The sequence below is a fragment of the Cervus elaphus genome, chromosome 24 (assembly GCF_910594005.1).
Source record: "Cervus elaphus chromosome 24, mCerEla1.1, whole genome shotgun sequence".
Classification (NCBI taxonomy): Eukaryota; Metazoa; Chordata; class Mammalia; order Artiodactyla; family Cervidae; genus Cervus; species Cervus elaphus.
The window spans coordinates 38,031,260-38,044,394 of NC_057838.1; the positions used below are offsets into that span (position 1 = coordinate 38,031,260).

The 13,135-nt window shown below is 40.8% G+C and overlaps 1 protein-coding gene across 10 annotated transcripts in view; it reads right to left on the reverse strand.

The window, feature by feature from the left end:
• Nucleotides 1-12,906, reverse strand: part of CHL1 (cell adhesion molecule L1 like) — a 221,787-nt gene extending 208,881 nt beyond the window's left edge. For 3 of the 10 annotated variants that reach the window (XM_043886541.1, XM_043886546.1, XM_043886538.1), the window contains exon 1: nt 12,684-12,905. The gene's annotated coding sequence lies outside the window, so the exon portion shown is untranslated. Of the gene's footprint in view, nt 1-11,604; nt 11,779-12,310; nt 12,408-12,649 lie in introns of those variants that run through there. The other 7 variants (XM_043886545.1, XM_043886540.1, XM_043886547.1 and 4 more) reach the window with 6 other exon arrangements.
• Between the last annotated feature and the right edge of the window lie 229 nt (nt 12,907-13,135).

Here is a 13,135-nt window from a genome sequence, read left to right on the forward strand (position 1 = left end):
AGTGATAGTAATAGTATACAAAAATGCACCATGATTCCCTTGCAGTGGATGATATGAAATCTTATCTGCAAACAACAGTACCTTGGATAGTTACCAGTGCACTGCTTCTAGAAGAATATCTTGTAAAAGGTTTGGAGGTTTTATCATTGCTGTTTTATATTTAACATTCTTAAGCAGCTATATCATTAGTTAAGAGGGTTTTGGATGATTTTCAGATAAACGATCTCTACTCCCATAGTTGATACATAAAAATGTTTCTCTGTTTTATCTCAAACTGTATTGTGGTTTCTTACTGACTCAGGACCAGCCATATACCCATAATCTCTGACTTGTCTTTTTCTAATCTTTCTATCCTCCCTTGGTGAAGAGATTGTTAGCTGTGAATTCTTTTGTCTGTGAACGAATCTGCAACATTTCCTTCATCTGTTCTAAACTGCAGTTTACACTTTGTCATCCACTAAAATAAAACAGTTGAACTTATTGAGATAGTTCTAAATTAAAAGTAAACAGTCACTGAATAAGGCAGGTATTTCCATAATAAAATTTTTGCAGTTGGTGAATCTTTGCAAAGATTTAGGTTGCTATGATGCTTTTTTTTTTTTTTTTCAGTTTTTAGATACTAGCCTAGGATTTAAATACTGGAGGTAGCTATAAGTAAACTCTAAATGAATACGTATCACTATAGTCATTGATCTATATTTGCAGTAGTAAAACAGTATGGATAAAATGAGTATTTAATACCATTAAATACTGAATGCATCATTCAATATTTTAGGACATCTACACAGGTCAAAATAAATTGGGATTGAAAGGATTTAATAGCATACATTAATTACAGAATAAAAATTACTCCTCCAATTTTATCTTTTAAATATGTATGTACTTGGAGTAGCTGCATAATTACTTCAGTCTTCCTTCCACTTCAGTTTTAGACTGAGTTGTGAACAGTGCACACCTTTCTGCTCACCCCATGCACGTATACACTTACAGCCACCCACATCATCTTGTTTCATTTATGGAACCAGTTTTAAAGAACCAAGAACATATTGGGATGCAATCTTCAAACATACTAAAAGCATTGCAAATCCAGCTAAATAAAAATCAAGAATAGGGCTTCCATTCCTTTCATAGGACACAGAACCAAATGTGCAGCCAAATTATCCTCCCATTAAGAACACATTCTCGTTTTTGGAGGAGAAAATCAAAGGAGTCTACTCCAGAAGCATCCAGTCTGTTAAACCCCATTATTGAAATGAACTTGGGAAATGATGACAAACACCTTCCTGTCCCTCCTCATCAGTTCAGAATTTGGAGGGGCAAAGGAAGTGGAATGCATGCTCAATTGAGGCAGTAAATACTAGGCTGTAGCAGATTGTTTTACTGTTAAATACAGTAATGGGTTTTTAATGGCTGCTGTCCAAAATTACACTGGAGAAAAATGGTTTATTAGTAATAATAATAGCTGGCACTTCTATCTTCAAAGCACTTTACAAATATTAGCTCATTAATCCTCTAACTGCCACTGGGAGGGTGCGTTAATGCTTTTATCCTCAGTTTACAGCTGGTGAGACAGGAAAATAGAAGGTAGAAACCAAGTTTTCAAAAGGTTTTGTGTACGGAGGTCAATTTCCAATTCAAACAACTCATATCAATTTTTATATATAATTGGATGGTATTCACCCTGACGACTGTCATTCCTTTTTTGAGGGGATAGTAATTAAGGTCAAATCCAATTTATTTGAACTTGATTCACATGAGATGCACCTGAATTGCTCATTCCTGGTCCTTTAGCATTATTTCAAGCAAATCAATTGTGTTCAGAATCTATTCAGCCCAAATCAATTACATGCAGAAACTTGTATGCATGGAAAAAGGTCTCTTGAGACCCTTTGAAATTTAGCTCCACGGAAAGTTGCTGGAGATCACAATGTGAAGCAGGGTCAAGGTCAAATTTAAACACCTTTATTCTGGCTTTCTATGTTTACCCATTCACTCAGATCTCCTTTCCGGAAAATACTATATGTCTCAAATTAGTGAACAATAATGAACAACCCAAACAGTCTATTATTCCTTCTGGTGCAGTCTATAGATGGTAAAATTATTATTGTTTTTCTTTCTTTACTTGCCACCAAGGATAATGTTTTCAATTCTTTGCCACTGAACAATGCCTTAAGTATTTTAATTGAATAAATTATTTCCCCACTGTGTCATTAGATGCATTGTACAGAACAAGTTTACAAAGTCTCTGAATTTATAATACAAAAATAAACGCATTTGTTAAGGAGCCAAGTGTTAAACTCTAAAGAAGCAGTCATGGATCAAACAAAAGCCTTATAGCAAATTCATTCCATATAGTCCAAGGAAATGGGATCTACTGTCTAGACAAAGCAGAAAGCAAACACATTTCTCCCACTATCTATTACATAAAAAAGTCTTTTGGAGTCAGTGTTCGAGAATGCTATTTATATTTTGCATATTAAAAAATTAACATTTTTCTAAATACCACATACCCCAAAAATCAAATACCTCTCAAAATTCCCAAATATATTGACCATGCCTAGAATAGGGTTGATTTTTCCCTCCAAAGCCTTATCTTAATTGACAGCTGCTAATAAAGACAGTGCCACCATTATGATAGGTGTCATTTTCAAAAACAGCCAGCCTGGGATATGGCATCTGCCATTGCCAACTATGTCTATCTTAATCTGGAGTGGCAGATACACCTTTGTGGAAATGCCAACCATGTAATGCAATTGGTTACATATAATACCCAGATGTGAGGGAAATCTATGCATATTGAGATTACAGAGTATCAGAAACATTTCTGCCAAGAAATAAAAGATGGTAATGAAGGCAAGCAAAAGCTTTGGTGAGGGTAAAGGTTGATTTTTACATATACTGGTGCCCAGGACACTGTTTAAGAGGACTCAGACATCAGACACTTTTATGACATGATTTTGCAGAAAACACAAATGTCTTTCTCTCCCAATGTATCTCCCACATAAGAGTGTCTCACCCACATGGGAGTGTCTCATAGCAAATCTTGGCAACAAGAATTTTAAATCTTCTTTTTAAATGCCACCACTCTGAGGATTAGCATTCAATATCATATAATACTTTAGGAGGAGCCCTTAATTATATACTTTCCATATGACAAAATAATACACAGAAGAGGCAAATCTGGATGGCCCTTGACAAAGACCATAGTTAGAGAATCCTGCTTATCCCAGGGTGCCGGTACCATGGGCATTGCCCAGGTGGGAAATGAAGTCCAAGAGTGAAGAGAATGGCTATGTAATGAACTGAATGTGTGTCTCTTCCAAATTCATATGTTGAAACCCTAATCTCAATGAAAAGCTATTTGGAGGTGTTGCATTTGCAAGGGAATTAGATCATGAGGGTGGGGCCCTCATGAATGTGATTAGTCCCCTTATAAAAGGGATACTGGAGAAGTCTTGAACTCTTTTTTTCATTCTCACCAGGAAGGTATAATGAGAAGTCAGCAGTCTGCAAATCAGAAGAAGGCTTTCATGAGAACCAGACCATGCTGGAATCCTGATATCAGGCTTCCAGTCCCCAGAACTGTGAGAAACAAATTTCTACTGCTTACAAACCTCCCCTTCTGCGGTACTTTGTTACAGTAGTCTTGACTAAGATGGGGTGTTGAGGGGTCTGCTGGACTCAAAGGCAGCACAGTGTAGTAGTTAAAAGCTTGAGGCTGGAGATTAGATACTTTTGAGTTGGAGTACTGGCTTAGCCACTTCCAAGTCATGTTGTGTGACCCTGGACAAGGACACCCTATGTCTGTGACACTCAGCATTAAATGAATATTATCATAACAGTAACTTCTTCAAAACACTGATGCAGAGATTATAAAATACATCATAAACATTTAGTAAGGGACAGGTAATTTAACTGCTTGCCTGGCATAGCTTCAGTTCTGTCTCTAGCACAAAGCAGTTATTCAATAAAAGCCTTTAATGTTGGTCACTGTCAATATTTCATAGCATACCCAATAAATCAATCATTTAATCAGTCAATGTATAATGGAATTAAGGAAGCTATAAAAAAAATTGAATCTCCTTATCTTTGGGTAGGGTTATATTCAACCTTGAACAGAAAACTGGTGAATTTTTCAGTATTTCCCCTAGACTCATTGCATCCCTCAGCTTATATGTTAACTCTGAATTTGCTTTTTAAAAACAAATCAGTTATACAATATTTCTCTTTTCTTTAGAAATTTAAAAGCCATAGAGTGTATTAGTTACATATGACGGTATCTGCACTTTTATTCTGGCTTCACCACTGCCCAGCCCACTATTCAACCTTACTTCAGTTTTTTTCCTCTATAAAATGAGCTAACTAACAACCTATCCCTTTTTGTCTGCCCCGTTATTGAAAACGTCAAATTAGATATGGGAAAATTCTGTCAAAACCTTAAAGTACTCAAATAATGATTTTTTTAAATAGAAATATGCAGCAGTAATCTTCTAAATGAATGTAAATGCTGTGTTGAATGTCAAGGGTCTCAGAAAAGGTCAATACTTGTCTTCCCCTTGAACCTTTGCACAGGAGATGTGTTTTTCTTTGAACACATCAATATGTAAGACATCCCATAGTAAGCTGATATCCTGTCATATCACTTTCTTTAGTAGTCTTCTACACAGTAACAAACTAAATTCACAGTCGGCTCTAATAGCAACAAATCATTAAAAATCTCCAAAATTTTCTCACCAATTTACTTTCTATTACTTTGGAAATATGTTCCTTAGCCAGGGTAAATACAAATTTCTCATATCAGGATGCTACCAATATACCCCTTATCTAGTTCCTCATCTTCTTTATCCTGATAACACTGCATCACAGAGAGGAAGCCCTTCAGAGATCCAAATATCCAGGTCACAATGACTTTAGGCTATCAGAGTATTATCTGAGGGTATCTCCACTTCTTGGGCACATCTATAATCCCTAGAGTTAAAATCACGACTTACAGCAAAAGCTTTTGTTAGAGAGGAACCTCTGTTAAAAATGCAAACCTGTTACCAAAAAAGCTAGAATCCATTCTTTGCATTAGTCACTGTGCTTTACAGCTTTCTCTTGGAAGACAGAGATAATTCAAGGGAAAGGGTAAGTTGGTTTTGAAGTTTGAAGCTTCAGCTGAAACCCACTTCTGGCCATAAGCATGCCCACCTGGGGCAAAGAAGGAAGATCAGAGGAAGGAATAACAAAGGGGAAGAGAAAATGATGGCCTTGAATGCAGATTTCAGGATTCTCCCTTTTGTCCCGCTTTTGGCAGTTCGGGTTTTCTTCTCCCCCCTTATACAGGTTCTATAAATGTGAAGCCTTCAGGGTGTGCTGGATATTCTTCAGTAGCTCTCCAGATTCATATTTATTCTCCACCTTCCTCCAGGCTGCTCTGTGCAGAGGGAACCAACTGCAGCAGATCCTTTGTCCTCTGATTGCTGATGGGTACGGCCACTGGGAGGAAGCAGGAGATCTTGGGGTAGGAGAAGACCAGTGTCCTGTGACTTGACAATGGCTATGTTTCTCTAAAACCACAGGTTCTGTCGGCAACCTTCCCCAGAGCTATGGCCCACGTCTTTCAGTGACTTCTTTCTCCTGTCATCCCTCTAGACTAAGGGCAGTGAGAGCCCAGGGTTGCCTCAGCAGCCTTCCTTGTTGGCTGGCCTCAACTCTGCCCCAAAAGATGTGGTTGGTCTCTTCTTTAAACTCCCTTCAATTGCCCCATTTGGGTACCACTTATATACAAGAAAAAAAAATCAAGTGAAAGCAAGAGAGTGCCAACTTTTACCCAGAGGAGATTAAAAAAAAACTCTGGGTCCTTTAACACTGCCAAGGGAACATGCTACCCTGTTCTAGGGGATGGTACTCTGCTACTAGGGCATTCAAGTCCAATACTGCAAGATCATCATGTTTCTCAAGATAAGTCAGAAATACGAATTTTATGTGAAATCCCTGGCTTTAAAATATTGGCTTAAGTATTTTCTAAATATGTCTTAGGCCAAAGAAAACACATATGTAGGCTGGGTTCAGTCCAAGGGACATAGGGCTGGATCTAAAATAGACTACAGTGCCTCTTAAAAAAAAAAAAAAATCTGCTTTTCCTTATAATGCAGAATTATATCAAGAAACATAGAAATTCTCATCTATACAACTCTTTCCTACACAATTAATTAATCTAAAAGCAATAACTTTCTCTCCCTCATTTGAAATCTCATTGCAAAAGCTGAGAACTATCTGGAACCCAAAAGTGACATGAATCTTGATATCTAGGATTGTTCTAAATATATGAATCTAATCAAATCACGTAGTTTCTGCATGGCCCTCTCCATTCATCCACAAAATCAGGATAATGACTTTTTCCTACCATCTTCACAGGGACACTTGGCTGAAAAATGAAATAATACATAGTAAATGAAAAGCACATTTGAGCTCTTTGGAGAATAAAGTGCTGTATAAACCAAAGGGATTAGTAAGAAAAACCTCAGAGGTTTGTCAGAGCTTTTCTTCTTCTCCAACCTCTTTCATGATGCCAAGGTAACTGTAAGTCAATGCCTCAGGCCAGCACAATGTTATAGAAGACCTCCCCAAATCTAAGGCGGTGGTTCTCAACTCTGACATTACTATTTCACCGGAGTTTTTAAAAAATCCACATGCCTGTTCACCACTTCCAAGAATTCTTACTTAATTTTTCTGGGTTGGCAGTTTTTAAAAAGTTCTCTAGATGATTCTCATTTCAGTCAAGCCTGAAAACTACTACCCAGGATTTGTCAAACATGTGAAACTATCACTACCTGCATATGTACATCTAATTGATGTAGGTATCAACAATGTTCCATGATTTTAGTAGTAACATGATGTGCTGCGCCGTGCTGTGCTGAGTAGCTCAGTTATGTCTGACTCTTTGCCCGCCAGGCTCCTCTGTCCACGGGGATTCTCCAGGCAAGAATACTAGAGTGGGTTGCCATACCTTCTTCCAGGGGATCTTCCCAATCCAGGGATCAAACTCAGGTCTCCCGAGTTTGAGAGATTCTTTACCAGCTGAGCCATCAATAAGTTCACACTTATTCATATACATAGACACACTCATGTCTATCTTTTATCCATTCACACACTGAGCATGGAATAAAAATTATTATAATAAAAAAGCGAGAATTTATTGAGTGCTTAATGCATTCTAGTAAGTTGTCTACATAGATTGCTGCATATAACGCTCATAATAACACACATGAGCTGGGTACGGATTTGTTGTTGTTTTTCAGTCACTAAGCCATGTCCAAATCTGTGCATGCCAGGCTCCTCTGTCCTCCACTGTCTCCTGAGGTTGTTCAGTTTCGTGTCCACTGAGTCAGTGAGGCCATCTAACCATCTCATTCTCTGCCACCCCCTTCTCCTTTTGCCTTCCTAGCATCAGGGTCTTTTCCCATGAGTTGGCCTTTCGCATCATGTGGCCAAAGTATTGGAGTTTCAGCTTCAGCAACAGTCCTTCCAATGAATATTCAGAGTTGATTTCCTTTAGGACTGACTGGTTCGGGTATAGATAGTACGCCACATCTCCATAGACGAAATCAGTTTCAGGGAGGTTAAAATGACTTGCTCAGGACCACACATTGAGGAATTAACAGAACTGGATTGGGAACCCTGGCAGCCTGACTCTTGTAGCCATGATATTTATGTAATAACTACCACACCCTGTTTGCTTCCCATTGTGACAGAACCTGTAGTGTTTAAAAGATAAGTAAAATGAAGCATGTGGCCTCAAAAAGATTCTGCCATCTGATAAGGGAATTGTGATGCAGACTAAACTTCATAGGTTAAACAGGAAATTGGTACACTGTCGTCCCTGGAATTAGGGAGAGGTGGATTGGAAGATGGGCAATGCCTGGCTTTACTAAGCTTCTACTTCACAACTATAGAGGAAATGAGATGTACTCAGACGTCTGAAGAGGGAATGTAATAAGACCACCAGGAAAAAAAAAATCCCTGGTCAAAGAACAGACTGCATTTATGTATTAGCCATTCAGCACATTTACTATTCTTATCAACTCCTGGAATCACTTGGATTGAATGTTTATGCCTCCCTAAATTTACCAAATTATCATCTCAACCAGCAAATCACAACTTCTGAAGAATTCACCACAGTTCAAAATTTATTTCTGATTCTTACTGAAAAATTGTACACAAACACAACTGTAACACACATGTACACACACACACAAACACACACACACATACGCCTAATGTGATTTCCAAAGAGGTAAACAAGTTGCAATTTTTGGTAGTAATAAACTAATGTGAAAATTAAGTAAAAATTTTTACAGAAAAAAATTTAAAAACTGAAAACAATATTCTTTTTGTACTTTTATTATCTAAACACAATGGGAAGGTAAGCAAGACCATTTTTTTAATCCACAATACATAAAATCTCAATTAGTTATGGTCTATTTGTGCACTGACTAAAAACATTCGTTAACAAAACAGAATTTTCTAGTTTACTGGATAAATATACCAGGAGAAATTGCAGAATAATGTTAGGTTGCCAAGCAACCGCTGCTCCACTCCCTCATTCATCAAGCTTCTTATTCCAGTGCTAGAGAATTCCAACCAATTTGTTTCTTGGGAAAATTATAGTGACTTTCAGTAACACAATAACACTTTTATTCTCAGAAGATAAACTTAGATATTCTTTTGATCAAAGGGATGTGTTAATTCATTATTCTCTACATGGTGCTAATGAGAAAGCTATAATTAACCAACTACACTATTGCGACACACATAAAATAAACTGCAGTAATTAGTAATGTTTAAGGTGTTAACCAGCCTCCAAAATTAGAAAATACAGAATCTTTCCCCCAACAAAGATGCAGAGAAAGGAGAAATCACCATAGCTAATTAAACTGAGGATTGTTTCCATTCCCCAGCCTCCTCCCCCGCAAAAGTGGGGAGAGGCACAGGATCTCCAAAATGTGAGAGATTCCATTTTAAAAGCAGAGAAAATGGCTCAGTGCCAAAATTTACCTGTAGGTAGACATAAATGCTGGAGAATAATGTAATCTTTTCTTTGAAAGAATGCTTAGCACAATATTTTTCCAAGAATGAATAGGAAGAATATTATGCTTTCACTCATTAGCTGTGTTAACTTAGCATATTGTATGTAAATCACCATAATAATTGCATTCTCTAAAGACTGAATCAGTTAGTTAGAATGAAGCTGTAATCAAAATGCTCATAATTGAAAATACAGTATTCTTGGTCTCGTTTTGAAAAAATAACAAGGAACACTGATTGAATCAAATAATACAGTACATCACTGAAAATATCCTTGGTACAGAGATACGTTGTTTCTCTAGATTATACCTTAGCACGTCAATTAGCTCCCCAAATCTGGATTTGTCATGGTTTTTTACTGTTACCCTTTGTCTTCAGCCTAACTTCAGCTTTCCAGGTGCAAAATCTAAGATTGACTTTTTAGACTTTTTTTTTTTTTTTTTTTTAGGGAAAATATAAAATAGTAAAAAGCTAAATTTTGTTTCTAAAATATATTAGACACTATGGCACTGCTGGCTGTCATAAATCAAAGGGCAAAATAATTTCCAATAAATGGAACATTTAATGCCAATGCTCCTGGGAAAGAATATGTAAATGATCACATGAATTTCAGGCAAGCTGTCACAGTAATTCCTCAAGGTACCCTTTAAAGATGACATATTCACTATGAAGAAGAGGGCATTGGTTGTCTTGCAAAAGTCAAACTTGAAGCAATACTCTACTATATGAACTAATACAGGGCTTCCTGACATTCATTTCTTCAAATCTAATGCCATTAGCCACGTTCTATGACTTAATTTTCTTTTATTAGATAAAAATTAGTAGAATCTGAAATCTGCCTTAAATCATTACTTTTACTTAAATTTCCCCATAAAAAAATGAGTCTGTCTAAAATATTTTGAAAAGCAAATTTGGGTCAAACAATCTTCAATCTTCAAAGATTTCAGAAGCTAATTATAAAAACCAAGCTCCAATCCAGCAAATATTTTCCTAGGTGAGTTCTATTTTGTAAAAGTCATAAGAAGCTTTGTGATGGTGACATCTGTCTGGTTTCACTTGCTTGAGAGCCATCAAAATATGCCAATATTCTAAAAAGCAACTAATTTTTAAATGAATTTAATACTAGTTCATTTAAGGAGATGGATTCACTTTAAGGTAATAAATATAGTATGTGCAATATCAAATTCTAGCAGACCTGTAATTAGGTAAAGAGGACATATAACTTCCTCATTACTGGGTATGTTGGAGCACCTATACAACCAAGAGCAGTAATAAACATCCATAGCCTTATCTTTAAAGAAAAGGACCCATTAGGTGCAACACAGAACAATCTGGAAAACATACATTAATCATCACAGTCCCGAACTTCTGCAGTGAAGAGTAGAAACACTTCTGGAAAGAGATTTTCATGAACTGTGGTAGCCAGTACTCTTACCTGCCCAGAAATAACCGTTTGTCTCCATTTATTCACTGACAATATTCAAGAGTTTGTGAGAAATGGTTATACACTATGTGCTCTGCCATTATTGGAGGGAAATCCACAGCAATACTTAAGGCCATAAAATAGAAATCCCCATTATACACTAGACTCTAGAACCAAGTTAAATTTTGAAAGTCACAGGGTGATCCATCCTAAAAATAATGAAATTAAGACAAAGCCAACTGCAACATTAGCAGATGACAGAGGAAACATTTTTACACACAAAGCAGGGAAGTCAACAATTTTTCGTTCTCTTGTTACTAAAAGTTTCCCTAAACAGCTTTCTAAGCTTCTTTCTCCATCCAGTTGGTTAATTTATGTCTTCCAATCTGCTGGAAATCAAAGCTTTGTAGAAGATGGACTGGACAGTAATACTAATGTCAATCGATGGTCTCCAAAATTAGAAATCAGTATTTCGCCTTCAGTAAAAATGCAGAGAAAAGAGAAGACGCCTGATCTACTTCAATTGAGGATTAATTTATAATAACAGAAACGGGGTCAGCAACCATAACTTTAGTGTTGATTACGCATCAGACGCTGAGCTAAACTGTTTACCGGAATGATCTCACTCTACTTGCTCAAAAACCCGAAAGGAAGGTATTGATACCATCCCTATTATTTAAAAGGGGAAACTGAGGCACGGGGTAAACGACTCGCCCAGAACCACACATCTCAGAGCTACGAGCCCACGTCAGCGCAGCGAGACACTCTGCCTTGCCCGAGCCCAGGTGGCTCACCAGTTGCCCACCTCCGCGCGCACGCGCAAACGCGCCCCCCACCTCGGGCGTTCCGTGAGCGCGCCACCGCGCACGCGCATGCCCTGGCACCACTTGCCAGCTCTGGGGACTCTCTGGGAGCCGCCCCCCCCCCCCCCAACCCCGGCGGAGCTGAACCCCGGCGCCACTCGCGTTTGGCTGAACCCGAGTCTTCCTCCGCGCCTTGTCGCCCTGCTGTCACTACACACCTGCCTTCAGTAGCTCACCTACTACCCCTTCGCCGCCCGCCCTCCGGCTGACAGCCTGACCACCCAAGGATGCCACTCGGGGTGTGGGTACCTGAGCCCTCGCGGTGGCGGCTTCTTCAGCCCCTGGCTTTTCGCAGGAATTCCTCAGTCCGGCCCCCGGCTGAGAAAGTGAGGCTCGCGGTGAGCAAGAGTGGGAATGAAGGGGCTGGCTGGCGTTCCCCAGCCTCCCGGCTCCAGTCCCAGCTCTCCAGATTAATCACTTTCTCCCCGCTCCCCCCAACCCCCACGCGCACACTCACTCAAAAAAAGGAGGGAGGGAGAGAGGCACAAAGAGGAAGAAGGGGCCATCCGTGACTGGCATCTCTAGCTCCCCCAGCTCCGCTACCAGGGAGCCATGGCAACCACGCCCCCGACCTGCCCCCTCATCCCCTCGGTGGTCTGGGGAGGTGGAGCCCCTAACCCTCCCGGGTTTCTCGTCCCCCACCCCCGCCCCACCAACCCAGGTGTCCAAAATCTCCCTTTTCAAGCTGACGGCGCGTCTCAAACCCCACCGGCATGTGTAATCGTCCCTTGAGAGTGGGAGCAAGACAGTGGGGCGGCGGTGTTGGCGCCCTACGACCCAAGAGATGGTAGGGGGCAGGGAAGAGTCACGCCAGGACTGACCCTCAAACCCAGCTGGACTTCGCAGCCCCCACCCGGGTGAGGCTGGAATCTCCAGGAGGGTCTGGAATCCTCTCCAAAGGGTAGCAAGAGATGCAGGTAAGGGAGGCTGGAGAAAAGACAGAGAGTCAACCTACCTACCCGTGACCAGGAGGAGAAAGTGGGAGCAGGATTCGAGGAGCCGCTTTGCTCCGTCCGACCGACCAGAACCTCTTGAATCCAGCCTCAGCCACCAGGGGGCGGGGCTGGGAAAGGGGGTGTCTCTAACTGGCCGAAGGCTGGGGGACCCTCGGACCACCCTACTTTGTGCAATGACGGAGCCCTGAGTACGCACCATCACCGACCCACCAGGGGTTGAATCCCGCTGGAGCAAACCCATTATCCTCCTTCGGTCTCGCTCAAAGAGTTGCGGAGCTCCCCGGGGCTAACAAGACAAGCACATTAACCACCGCCCCCACCCCCCACCCCCGGCACACCTGAGTCGCTCCCAGCACCAGATCCGTTCTGTACCTTCCTTCGAGGAAACCGCTCCTTCAAGCTGGCTTGGAGCGGGAGAAGGGCGTGGAAATCCAGCAGCTCCCGGCGAATGCACGGGAGTTTCTCGCCGGCAGCTCCCAGCCGATCTGCACGCGGGTCTGCCCGCGGAGAGGCCGCCGCGCCCCTCCCACCGCCGGCAGTGGCCGCGAGGACGCGGACCTGTTCTGGCTTGCTCTCGGATCCACACCCTCCCCGCAGAGGGAGGCTCGCGCAGCTCCTCTCTGCGGTGGTTCTGCCCACCCACCCCACACCCACGCCGCTTATTCCCCCTCCCTTTCCTCCCTCCCTTGGGACAGGGAGAGTTACAGGCTTAAGACTTTTATTTCATGGTGAAAAGCAAGGGACGAAGCCCAAACTTTGCTCGCCATTTTCCACGTCTATGGTTAAAAGAGGGAGGATCGTTGCCCCTTTTATCTGCAAAAGAG